Source organism: Durio zibethinus, chromosome 2 (genome assembly GCF_047325235.1).
Source record: "Durio zibethinus cultivar Kanyao isolate XHJ-2024 chromosome 2, ASM4732523v1, whole genome shotgun sequence".
Lineage (NCBI taxonomy): Eukaryota > Viridiplantae > Streptophyta > Magnoliopsida > Malvales > Malvaceae > Durio > Durio zibethinus.
In genome coordinates, this window is record NC_143163.1 from 27,839,144 (window position 1) to 27,852,971 (window position 13,828).

The following is a 13,828-nucleotide window of genomic DNA, read 5'->3' on the forward strand; positions in this document are numbered from 1 at the left end:
GAAGATCATGATGTGAAAGGGGCATACACCATGAAATGGTGTTGTGTGAGGCCATGGGGGCCAAAAGAGTCTTGTCCTGAGGGACTTGAGTTGAGCTTATTGAGATTAGTTACTAACATGTGAACTTGTTGTATGATGCAAGTGCCCTAGTGGGGGTATGATCTAAGTATTTGGGGTCCAAGTGTGAAGCCATTTTGCAAAGATAAATACAAACAAGCTTGAGTTGGTTGAAGATTGAAGCCTTGAGTTTGTAATGGTCAATGAGACATGAGTTCTGTGATCAAAGGATCACTAGATTGAGCCAATCAGTGGACTATGCCTGTGTAGGCTGAGAGAAAGCCTTATGAGATGTGGTGGTCAATAGACCATGATAGTGTATAGTTCAGTGAAACAAGCAAGAATTGGCTAGTTGACAAGTCCTTAAGTTGTGTAGGTCAAAAGACAAATTGAGTTGAGTAAGCCAAGGGTATTAGCATTTGAGTTGCATTCGATTAGCAGACTAGATGAGTTTAAGCAAAGGCATAAATGTGCCGATTGGGATTAAGCAAGATGTTGGCCTGTAGGATGGCCTTGAGTCTAAATAGGTTAGTGGACCTTAAGTATCGAGTGGATTAGTGAACCCTAGGATTGAATAAGTCAAAAGACAATGAATGGATCAGTGGATCCTTGAGCTTTATGTAGGCTTTGAGTTACCCTTTAAGATATGCCAAAGTTAAGGCAAACGAGTTATGGAACCACCATGGAGACATGGTTACATGTAGAACCGAGATGAGTTCAAGTAAAAGTGGGGGAGACTTGTGATTTTGGTGGTACGAAGCCAAGGCAATGGAGTCTATAAGTATTAAGTATATGATTGAGTCTAAGATAACATGCATTAAGGTGTTGCCATGAGGGCAGTTGCCCAAAGCACCACATCTAGAAAAGTGACCTTGGAGAGGCTAGGAGGACCTAAGTTGTGAGATGATCGAAGTGTTTGACACCACCATGCTAGGGTCTACAATGTGTAGAGCCATATGAGTGCGGTTGACTAAGTACCATGTCTAGAGGGGCGCATCAAAGAGTTAGTGCCAGATGTGTGCAGTTGGTGTGATGGGTCACGTTTAGCGGGGTGTGCCAATGCATGCAATGTAGGGGTCATTCATTCTACCAAGGGTCATGATAGACAAGGGTGCCTCGAGGTCATAACATGATGTGATCATGGCTGGTGCAGTGTAGTGGCACATATTTAGTAATCGAGATAGAATGTGGTGGTTAAATTTGACACAAGCATAAAAGTGTAGTAGAGCTAGGATGAGATCTATCTATATTGGCATGAATGAGTACTATGGGTGATGCCTTATGTGATAGGATCTTAACCCAATATTTGAGGGCATAAGTGAGAGACATATAAGAAAATGTCAACTATGTGCAATAAGAGAGCTAGGTGTGGTCATGGCATCGAAGAGGGCATCGACATAGTAAGTAAGGGAAAGTGTCATGGTCAGGCCCTGGTATGCCTTAGTCTTGTTATGACTAACCCTAAGCAAAGTAACAAATAAGGCCTTATGGTTAGGATAATGGTCCTAGAACTATGTGTGTGCAGTGTAAGCCCAAGAACATGTTAGTAATAGTGTGTATGGGTAGTGTGAGCCTAAGGCCCCAAGATGCAAGGGCAAGTGCGAGCCAGTGGGCAGGCACCTGGGAGCTAGGCAGCTAGTTAGGTGCTGTCAGTCCTTAAGTGGGTTAGTGGTTCAATGAGTGGAATGCTAGAATTATGTAGTCAAGAGATAGGTCACTAGGCCTTGAGTTGGTTGAAGAAAGGGCCTGAGGTGGCTAGAGAGAAAAGTGTCCCCATTCAGACATTTTTACAGTTCTTGATAGGATGGCTAAGAAAGCTCTTAGCTCTTTATAGGAGGATAATTGTTGTCAGCTCTCCATGACCCCCTTGGCTAACCAACAACAGTAGCTTAGCTAGTCTGAAGTGAGCTACTCCTAAGCATATGTGGAATCTATGTGGGCAGGCATTGTTGGGTCATGAGTGTGGCATGGTGTCTCCTCGAGTCATGGTAAACCCTATGATGGTTAGAGCCAAAAGGCCTCGTATCATTCCTTTGCATTGAACAATTGGATTAGATTCCAGCATTTGCTATGGCCTTCAGTTTCCCTAATAAGTAATTAAGGATCATGAGATGGTGTTTGCATAAGAGTGGCACCATTGTGCTTGAGGGATGAGTGGAAAAATAGGCAAGAACGTTACTAGATCATTGTGGCCAACCAATAGAGGTGTGCTATTATTGGGGTAGCACACCTGAGTCTTTTGAGGTGGGATGAGCATGATGTAAGGTGTCCATCATGCATGCAGCTAGCCTAGAATGAAGCTAAGGCCTGAGGCCTTGAGTTATGAGTGTCGTTGGATGAGAAAAGTCTAGTGTGGCTTTAGGCTAGCTGCTGACTAGCTTCTGTGTTATGCTTTTAGGTTCAAGGCATGAGAGCCTATGAATGTTCTAGGCGGGCTTAGTGTTTGGTTTTCACCATGCCAAAATGAGATAATATCATGAGAACCGAAGCTTTATGATCTTATGAGCCAGGTCAATGCTCAGGACTTTGGTACCTATGAGCAAAAATGGGTGCTTAGGGCCACCTAGAGAATCATAGGCTAATGAGATGATATGAGTTGGGTTTCTCCCTTTTGAGTTTAGGAATGTGAGACCCTATGGGGTTCGAACATGCAACTTAAAGGATTAATATTAAGCTTTAATGGAAAAATGGATTCAAGAAAGGCTGACCTCAACTATGAGTAGTCTTGGTGCCTCACGAAGGTGCGATATTTAAAGAATGCATGGCCCATGATAGTGTTCATGCCTTTTAGCGATGTTGTCCGACAACTGGTTGCTCTAGTAACTTGTAGGCACCCATGACCTCAATTGGTTGGCATGCATGCCAAAAAAGGGCTCAACTTTGCTGAGCTCAAGTCCATGCTAATGGTTGATGCTACCTCAAACCTAGACCATGTCCTTAAATTAGAAAATGGATGCTTGGGAAGGTGCAAGCAAAAACCGTGATCGTGGGCTTGGTCTAGCCAAGTCTCTTAGGTATTTGGTAGTCTCGTAGTCCTTTCTCATTGACCACAAAAATACCTTGGCCTAGCCAAGCTTGTGCAAACAGCTGATGCTACTCAAGACCTTAAGAACAAGTCCCTGAATTAGGCAATGTCTCCTTAGGGTGGTGAGAGCAAAGTTTGCATGTGTAGTTTAGCCAGACCAAGCATTGGTGTGTTATGCTGTTGTTGTCTATTGGATGGTAGGGGCAATCTCATGGCCCTTGCTTATGTTTTCCTCATGCCAAGCGATTGTAGTATGGCCTTATATGTCATTTCCTTGGCTTGCTCATCGAGTAATCAATTGGGTGGGTTAAGGACTGGTGTGCATGTATGCTGCTACTTGTACACAATGGGCATATGAATGGTGTTATGGTTGTGTGCATTGGTAGGCTCTATGCTCAATGCATTGAGTTGTCTACTCATTATCCTCTTCAATCTTCCTCTATGTGGTCATTGTACCATAGGGGCACAATTAAGATCTTATGCTGCATACTTAAATCACTAGAAATTGAATGTCTTGCCATCTTTCATCCATTTTGTGTCCTTAGGGGGGATGAGTTAAGCCTCAATCATGCCCTATGTCCTAATTGTGCCACCTAAACCTCCATGGTCGCATTGGTGCACTGGTGTTTGATTGTGCTCTTGGATGCGAAATGTTTTGTGGGTGTGGGCTCTCAGGCCTTATTCATCCGATGCTATTCATTTTACTTGCTCAACACGCATAATGCTTGTGCCTAATTTTGGCTTTCTATACCATTTAGTAAGTGCATTGAGGCCTATATGGTGCCAATGAAAGTATGCTACTTGGTTGATCCTGCTAGTCGTCATGTGCTTGTCTCAAAGATTAAGCCATGCATGTATAAGTATGAAGTAATTTAGACGGTCAAAACATGAATGGCTCACTAAATCAGTTGTAATTTGTTTGATGGCATCTACTAGGATAATCGTAGTAATTCTAAAGGTAATGCATCCAACAAACCTTGACTTTTGGAGGGATGCATTTCTTAGATAAAAGGTCAATGTAGGCTTTGGCCATTGCTTTTGATGATTCATGATAACTTGACAGATTACATAGCCTTTGTGCCAATGACACATCATTCAAATTTCTACTATATCAACTTTCGATGGTAGGATAGTGGTCTACTATGGTGGTGACAAGTGATGGAGAATTAGGGTTCGACTTTGAAGAGGGAGCTTAAAAAATGACTACTACATCTAAGGAAGGTAGCAAGCGTGTAAATTGCCCAATCCTAACACAAGGAGGTACTAACAATAAATAATAATACTGGGCTCTATGAGTCTGGTAATTGGAATTAGTACAATCTAAATCCCTTAACAAGGATCTATTAGAGGGTAAGTCTGGTGCAAGCAACTACAATAATTCTAGCTCTAATAGTGTATATTTAAGTTGTTATAGTTCAAAAGCTCGTAGTTGGAACTAAGGTTGGGTTGTTTGGTTCGCCTTACGATGAGCACTAGTCTACTTGTGCTTACTACCAATGATGCACTCTTGGCTTTAACTGGTTGGGTCATTCCTCTAGTGATGTTACTTTAAAGAAATTAAAGCACTTAAAGTAGGTCTACACTTGTATACATTAGCATTGGATACCATCATGGGATTTCGATCCTATCAATGCCTTCGATTCTATTATGCTCTTTAAGGGGCTGTGAGTTGTCGAGGTTCCTTAGAGGATAGGGAGCCAATATAAGGGCCAAGGACCAGCACCCCTTCCCCTAATTGCAAAAACCCCCAATGCCACTGGTCAAATTCTCTAACAATGCTCTAGCGATGGTGCCTAAGGCAAAAAAATAGAAGTCCTTGAATCATGTAATGGTTCCCTGAGGTGGTGCAAATAGAAGTTAGTCATGGGCTTGGTCTAGCAAAGTTTCTCAGGTATTTAGTAGTCTCATGGTCCCTTTTTATCGACCATAAAAATGCCTTGGCCTTGCCAAGCTCGTGCATGCAGCTAATGCCACCCAAGACCTTATGAACAAGTCGTTAAATTAGGCAATGTCCCTCAAGGTGATGACAACATAGTTTGCGTGTGTAGTCCTGGACAGACCAAGTATTGGTGGTGCTGTGCCTTGTTGTCTATTGGATGGTGGGGGCAATCTTGTGCCCTTTGCTCATTCATTGAGTAATTGATTAGGTGGGTTGTGGATCGGTGTGTGTGGATGTTGCCACTAGTACGTAATAGGTATATGAATGGTGCAATGGTTGTATGTGTTGGCAGGGTCCATGTTCGATGCATCAAATTGTTGACCCATCATCCTCTTCAATCTCCCCCCATGTGATCATTGTACCTTGGGGGCACAATTGGGTTCCTGTGCTATATACCTAAATCGATGGAAACCAGTTGTCTTGCCATCCCTCATCCATCTTGTGTCCTTAAGGGCTAAAAGTTAGTCCTTAATTATCCCTATCTCCTAAGTATGCCATCTAAACCTTGTGGCCCCATTGGTGCACTGGTATTTGATCGTGCTCTTAGATGCAAAATGTTTTGTGGGCATGGGCTTTTGGCCCTTGTTTGTCTGATGCTATGCATTTTACATTTTTGACACACATGATGCTTGTGCTCCATATTGGCTCTCTTATTGCTTAGTCAGTGCATTGAGACCAATGAAGTGCCAACATCCTAAAGGAATGCTACCTGGTTGATCTTGCCAGTAGTCATATGCTTGTCTGAAAGAATAAGCCATGCATGTGTAAATATGAACTAATTTAGACTATGAAACTATGAATGGGTCATTAAATTTAGTTATAGTTTGTTTGATGGTACCTACTACTTAGATAACCATAGTAATTATAAAGCTAATACATGCAACAAACCCCAACTTCTGGAAGGAATGCATTTATTACATAAAAGGTTGATACAGGCTTTGCCTATTGCTCTGATGATTTATGATAACTTAATGGATTGCACTGCCTTTGAGCCAGTGACACATCATTCAAATTTTTCCTTATCAACTTTTGATGGTAAGACAGTGGCCTACTATGGTGGCGATGGATGATGGAGAACTAGGGTTCAATTCCAAAGAGGAAGCCTAAGAAATGACTACCACATCCAAGGAAGGCAATAGGCATGCAAATTACCCAATCCTAACACTGGAAGGTAGTGACAATAAATAACAATACTGGGCTTTATGAGTTTGGTAATTAGAATGAGTAAAATATAAATCCCTTATTAAGGATCCACTGGAAGGCAAGTTTGGTGCTAGTAGCCATGACAATTCTAGTTTCAATAGCATATATTTAAGTTGTTATAGTTCAAAAACTCATAGTTGGAACTAGGGTTGGGTTATCCAGTCCACTTCATGGTGAGCACTTGTTTACTAGTCCTTACTACTTGTGATGTGCTTCTGGCCTTATTTGGATAGGTCGTTGCTCTGGCCCTGTTACTTTGAAAAAATTTGAGAGCTCAAAGCAGGCCTACACTTGTATATAATAGCATGGGATAACATCTTAAGATTTTGGTCTTATTGTGTTGGCCTTCAAGATTGGAGCAATGATTAATAGAAATAATGAACAACTACAAAAGTGAAATTTGTGTTTATGTTTCATAGTCAGAGGTAAAATTTTTGGATTTATGAAAAGTGAACAACTACAAAAGCATTTGCCAATGATGTTTTCATTAATCAAGACAAAAGTTAAGGGCTTGAAGATGATCAGATGCTGTCTTAGTCTTAAAAATAAATGACGTCGATTAGGGATCGATGGATGTTACTTTTAGGACTCCACTGGCTCCATATGAGAAATCAAAGTCATTGGGTTCTAAGGGGAGTATGGTTGCAAGGCTGAAACTTACAGGAATTGACAGAAGGGCACCACTAAGAGTGAAGCTTGTGGCTTAATTTGACTCAACATAAGGAAACTTTCCAGGTCCAGATATGATAAGGATTGATAGATTGAGAGCTTTTTCTTGATTCTATGGGTGGTAATGCATGGCCATTCTTAGTTGGTGGAGTGATTTGTCTGGTTAATTCTATTAACAAATGAGACTTTAGCTTACTACTAGCTACGTAGAGGTGATCTTTCGTGGCTAACTTTTGGAGGGACTATAGCTATTTAGGCCAAGGAAGTTTGAGGCGATAACAGGTCTGTGATGCCGTTAGATGTTCTAGGCCGCATGTATTTTACACTGATGTATTCAATAAGTCTACAACATTTGCAAACAAGCTCAGGTAATCTTTGAAATTTGATCATGATAAAGATTGATCATTGTAATTGTTGGTCTTCAATAAAGAATTCCTAGTAATTGCCAATCATCAGCTTGCTTTGACTACATTCTTTCCCTTTGTACACTATGGTTTTTATTAATTGAATTGTCCAGTGAAGTATTCGGATCATGGCAATGTGGATGGTTTGCTGCCTGTGACATCACAAGGAGTCCACTAAACCTTATCATTTAGAGGAATGAGAAGTCGTAACAAGGTTTCTGTACCTGAACTTGTAGAAGGATCATTGTTAAAACCCATTCAATGAATGACCCATGAATGCATTAACTAATCACATAGGGGGTGAGGGTGCCTCTGTGGCCTAAGCCCCTTCTAGCCTTGTTCGGGTGCAACAGTCACTTCGTTCCACCTCTCAGTTAGGCAAAATGATTGGTATTGTCACTCGTAGCCAAATAATAAACCCTTGGCATGAATCGCACTAGAGAATCAGAATGAAATGGAGCACGTGTGCCATTGCCATCCCATTCATAGTGCATGTATGGATGGCACCATGACTCCTTTTGTCATGAAAAAACCAAAACAAATCTCAGTAATAGATATTTCAGCTTTCGCATTGATGAAAAACATAACAAAATATGATACTAGTTGTGAGTTATAGAATCCCATGAATCATTGAGTCTTTGAATGCAAGTTGCACTAGAAGCCATTAGGCTAAGGGCACTCTTGCCTGGTGTCATGCATCATTGCTCCATCTAACCCTTCACCCATCAAGCTTTATGTGAGGGAGTGAAAGATGGCCTCCTATGATCTCATCAATCATGGCTAGCCTAAAAGAGAGTCCCTAGCAATGATGGCACTGTGACTATCAATGGTAAAGCTCCCAGAGTGCCTCGTCTTTAATGACACATGCTCATTGTCCATCTAGACCCCATCAGACCCCTATCATCACTTCGTCGATGGTTGTATCACAATTCTAGGTTAAGCAAGATCACCTATTGAGTTTAAGCATATCAATAAATGAAGAAAAAGAAACTTACCAAGATTCCCCTAGTAATGGTGAATGAATCGAAATGTGACCAGCTTGAGAGTCGAGTGCCTTCAGAGTTTGAATTACAGTCTAGAGAAGCATCCTTAGTGGTGGACCAGGCCTAAGTCCTCTGGAAATAGGTGTTGGAAAGGATAAGAACCCTATTATGCCTGGACCTTGTCACACTACAAGCACTATCTACGAGTCAAGTTGTTTGGGAATGCTACCCCAATTGGGCTATGAATTTCATCCAAGGCTCAACAGGTGAGAGACTAATAGTAAACAAGTACTGCAAGGGAAAGATAAAATGGACATTGAAAAGAAAGTCAAAGAGTGCTTGAAATTATCAAAAGGGTAGCAAATGGGGGCTAGTGATGCACCCTGATCAGATGTGGAATGATGAAAGTTGATTCACAAAATAGTGAGAGTCAGTCCTTAGATTGGCTCAGAGGATGGATCAAGGTGGGTTGCAGTTGTAGCCCAAGCCTAGGCTTTTGAAATGCCTACAAAGACATTGTCACCACAGTCGTGGAATGTAGCACACGCTGTCTTGACTTGCCTCGACAAAGGCATGCTTTTAGCATTGACTTGCAAGCTCTCTATTCAACCCATCTTGAAAGATGGACCAAAGAGTCTGACATGTGTATGAGTCAATGAATTAAAAAACCTATCAAACGTAAAGAAGCTAATGGGTAAGATCCCTCACAGGTGCACCACTGATCGACCTTGATCTTCTAAAAAGGGTTCGAGAGTAAGCATGCCTACTAGGACCCAAAAGATGGTGAACCATGCCTAAATAGGGTAAAGTAAGAGAAAACTCTAGTAGAGGCTCACAATGATACCGGCATGCAGATCATTCATCTAATTTAGGTATAATGCTAAAAAACTAATCGAACCATCTAGTAGTTGGTTCCATTTGAAATTTCCTTCAAGAGTTGAAGCCTTTAATGAGTTATGTTGGGTAAAGCCAAAGATTAGAGGCATCGACGGTGTAACACCCTCGACATATTCTCAATCTTTAAATAGGTAGGACAACATTACTACTTCATTGAGCCATGCCATGGAATTGAGAGCTCCAAGTGGGCCATTTTTTGTAAGTAAAATTGGTGATATAAGATGTACTAGAAACCAGGTTATGGTACTCAACTGCATGCTAACCTAGAACCCACCAAACGTGTTGGTCGATTAAGACAGCAGGATGGTGATCATGGAAGTCAAAATCTACTAAGGAGTGTGTAACAGCTCAATTGCCAAATCAGCTAGCAACAAAAATGGATGGTGCTTAAGTGCGTGACCTATACCCAGTTGTTCAGTCAAGAGCCAGGCTTTGATGAGTAGAAGGACACAATGGTTATCCCAAAACTTGGGGAACAAACCCAGGTGGAGTAGCCATCGATGCAGATCTTAATAGTAATAGCAAATATTCAAATAAGAATTTTGAAGGCCAAAAAGAGGAAAGGTTCCATGTGAATGGCATTTACACATGGGTTAGTCGATCCTAATAGAGGGAGGAAACCCATCCGATAACATGTCTAGCACGAGCTTTAAAAGGGAATTGGGTTAAAATTCTTGAACTAAGACACAACAATTGATAGCAACATTAAGTAGTCTAGAGATGTCAGTGAGGGCCTCAGGAAGAGTTATCTTTTCTATTTAATAGCCTACCTTCCTTGGAAATGGCTCAACTGAAAGTAGGGTCCAATGGGCCAAAGACAGTTGTACATCACATGATGTCCTGTGCATCCTTATGGCCCTTGAAAATGTAAAAGATCGAGTCCTATGTGTGGTTGATCGTACTCATAATTGCATCAGGTCTCCAAAGTGAATAGCCTCTAGATGGCGGAACAATGTAGGCAAGGGAAGTTGGCAAAATGGATCCATAACCTTAGGAAAAGGATTGGCTTTGAGGGTTGGGGATGGGAGTCTCAATCTTGAACATATTGGCTACAGGTGCACTGCTTGAGCTACTCCTATGACAAGAGCATGTCATCATATGTCAGCCAAGGGATAGTCTAGGAACAGCTCCCTAAGTGCTTTCCTCGGGTGATGAACAATCAACTTAAAATTGGTACGGATAAGGGGACTTTGATTATTTAATTAAAACAAAGTATTATGAAGATCCCTATTGATGCTCACACAATATGATTTCTGCCTAATGCTCTAAATATCAAAATGAAGAAATTCAACAAAGCATAAATAAGCAATGGGAGAAACTATAACTCTCTTAAGGTAGCTAAATGCCTCATCATCTAATTAGTGATATGTATGAATGCATTAACGAGATTCCCACTATCCTTGTATACTATCCAACAAAACCATAGCCAAGAAAATGGGCTTAGTAGAAATAGTGGGGAAAGAAGACCTTGTTAATCTTGACTCTAGTCCAACTTTGTGAAATAACTTAAGAGATCTTGAGAGATGTAGGATAAGTGGAAGCCCTCAGGAAAAATTGAAATACCATTACTTTTAATGTTGTTTTACTTATTCTGTGAATTAGAGGTAGGGCACAACCTCTTCTTTTGGACCTAAAGCCAACCTCGATCATTGATATAAGCAAAAGATATTATTAAGTGGGGAGTTTGGCTAGGGTAGCACATCTGTTAAAAGATAATATGGGTGTCCTAGGATGAGCTCAATGAGAATAAAAATCTCATGTGGAACAAAAGGGCAAAAGCTCGTTTGATTCTGATTTCTAGTATAATATGAACTATGAAAGTGTGGCCTATCAATCTTTTAGACCGTCAAAACTTAAAGATAATGGTGTCAAAATAGTTACCACAAGGATAACTCACTTGTGCTAGCAAAGTATTCATAGCGATGTTGCCTTTTTATCTTTCGATGTTAGATCTTCTTATCATTATGAAGCATAATTCACCAAGTGTTGAATTGTTGACCAACCAATAAAGAACATGAGCTGGGTTTAAACCATCGTGAGATGGTTCATTTGACCCTACTGATGGTAGCATCACAATAGTAATTCAACCTTGTAAGAGAAGAACTGTTAATTAGCACAATTGGTTATCGCGCTTGGTTGAAAAGCTAGTGGCATGAAGCTACCATGCAATGGATTATGACTCAATGCCTCTAAATTACTATGACCATCACCTAGTTGCTGACCTATAGTAGGGGCCCATGGCCCCCAAAGGCATGTGTTAGATATGCAACCCCACAGTGAACAAGCCTTATTAACCTCCTTGGAGCTAAATTCCCACCAAATAATGGGTAGAATCCTTTGTCGATGACTTAAATATACGATGGGGTATTGTAAGTGGTAGAGTGGCCTTGCTGCCATGATCCACTAAGATTCAACCCTATCTTGCTTTCAATTGTCCCTTCCCCCCATAGCCATCGAAGTCCTTTCACTTCATTTTTTTACACCAACCCTATGCGGTTTGGGATGAATGGTGTTCTCCATTGTGCTGATTTGGTTGGGTGATGACATCTGCCCCTTGAGCATCTAATTAAAAGACAACCAAATGCCATTGGTATTTATTATAGGGATAGGCTTGCCTTTGGTGCAAGCACTTCCTTGAACCCCATTGACACATGCTGGCCTTTAGTGCAGGCTGTTACCTTAAACACCATCAATAGCATCTAGCCCTTGGTCGGTACAGACAATTGCTTTCAACACCATCAATAGATACTGGCCCATGTTGCATCAGACACCATTAGCAGATGTTGGCCCCTGGGTGTAGGATGTTACCTCAAACACCATCAGCAGTTGTTAGCATTTAGTGTAGGCACTTACCTCGATCACCATTTGCACAAGTAGGCCCTTGGTGTAGCTTGTTGCCTTAGACCCCTCTTTAAGAAATGCTAGTGTCATAAGCTTTGATCTTAAGCCTTGCAACCATGCAACCTTAGGTGAAAAACTATCTCTCATATATGCCTAATTCAACCTTTAACCAGGTTGAATGAGTGTGCCACTCACCAAGGACTAGTTAGACCTTAGAAACAATCGAACACTATAGCACACTAAGAAAACACTGATGAAAGAATGTAAGATCCTTTCTATTGTAAGAACAATGTGGCTATGTACACATGTGCTTGAGTAGCTTGTTGGTTCACAAGTTCACAGGTTCATGAGTTGGTCTTATAAAGGAACAGGCACCCGTATATATACTTGAGCCCTCATAGCCTATGTGGTCCTTAAAAAGCCTAAACATAAAAGGTTAGTTAGGGAATTTCTAGAAAAGAGCTGGTTCTAGACACTCTATGGCATATCGGGTCTACAAGGTTCCATGCTCTCTCATAATGTGCCTATTTTAAGGCTTTCAGAAGCTTCTTTACCTGGGTGCTATAGTACCTATGCCTACTTTTGTATCTGGCTCTTCTAGAAGGTTCTATGCCTGCATGCATGGCTTATGTGTAGGCATAACTAGAGCCTTCACACCATACCTTTCTGGGGCTTTCAATAAGCTTGTCCTAAATGGTGCTCAGGCTCAACATTAGGTAGCCCTCGTAGGAACTCATTCTCATAGCTTGATGCTTGAACAAGGTTCTAGCCTCTGTGTGCTAGTGCTTGGTCCTTGGCCTTGATGGCGCTCACACAAGGTGTCATGGTCAAGCCCTAGTGTGCCTCGATCCTACCATGACTAACCCTAAGCTGAGCAACGGTTGAGGCCGTGTTGGCAAGATAATGATCCTAGAGTAGCAAGCATGTAGTTTAAGCATAGGAACTTGATGCTGATAAAGTGTGCAAGCAGTGTATGCCCTAGTCCCAAGATGGGTAGACAAGTACGAGCCATTGTGCAAAAAGTATGTGGGTACCCTAGAGCCTAGTAGCCAATTGAGTGTTATAGGTCGAAGCCATATGCATACACCCTCGAGTGGGTTGCTAGAGCAATGAGCAAGATCTAAGATTCATGGTGACTAAGTGAAAGGTCACTAGGCCTTTAGTTGGCTAAAGAAAGGCCTTAAGATTGCTAAGGAGAAAAGTGTCCTCGTTTTAAATAGTCTTATGGTTCCTAGTATGATGGCTAAGAAATCTTTTATGCTTTTTATAGGAGGATGACTAGTGTCAACTCTCCAACAATCCCTTCGCTAGCGGGCAAGCAAGGGCCTGGCTAGTCTGAAGTAAGTTACTCCTAGGCATATGTGGTGTCTAGGTGGGTGCGTATCATTAGGTTATGAGTGTGGCATGGTATCTCCTAGGGCTATGGTAAACTCAAGGATGGTGGGGGTCAGCAGGCCTCGTATTATGCCTTTACATTGAACTATGGGGTTAGATGGTAGTGTTCACTATACCCCTTAGTTTCCTTTCATTAGGCTAGTTCAATCAGTAACCAAGGATTATGAGATGGTGTTTGCATAAGAAGGGCACCATCGAGCCTAGGGGATAAGTAAGCTAACAGGTAGGCATGTTGTTAGACCTTTATGGCCTATCAGTGAAGGTGTATTACAACTAGGGTAGCACACTTGAATCCTTTTAGGTAGGATAGGCATGATCTAAGGTGTCCATTATGCGTGCAGGCAGCCTATAATAAGGCAAAGGGCTGAGGCCTTAAGTTATGAGTTTCATGGGATGAGACGAGCCTAGTATGGCT

General features: G+C 41.5%; 3 pseudogenes; all 3 read left to right on the plus strand.

Annotated features, from left to right (window-relative positions):
* The first annotated feature begins 5,727 nt into the window (after positions 1 to 5,727).
* Positions 5,728 to 7,544, plus strand: LOC149520083 (18S ribosomal RNA; annotated as a pseudogene).
* Positions 7,545 to 7,836: 292 nt separating this feature from the next.
* Positions 7,837 to 7,991, plus strand: LOC149520084 (5.8S ribosomal RNA; annotated as a pseudogene).
* A 232-nt stretch (positions 7,992 to 8,223) lies between these two features.
* On the plus strand, positions 8,224 to 11,612 carry LOC149520085 (25S ribosomal RNA; annotated as a pseudogene).
* Positions 11,613 to 13,828: the final 2,216 nt, after the last annotated feature.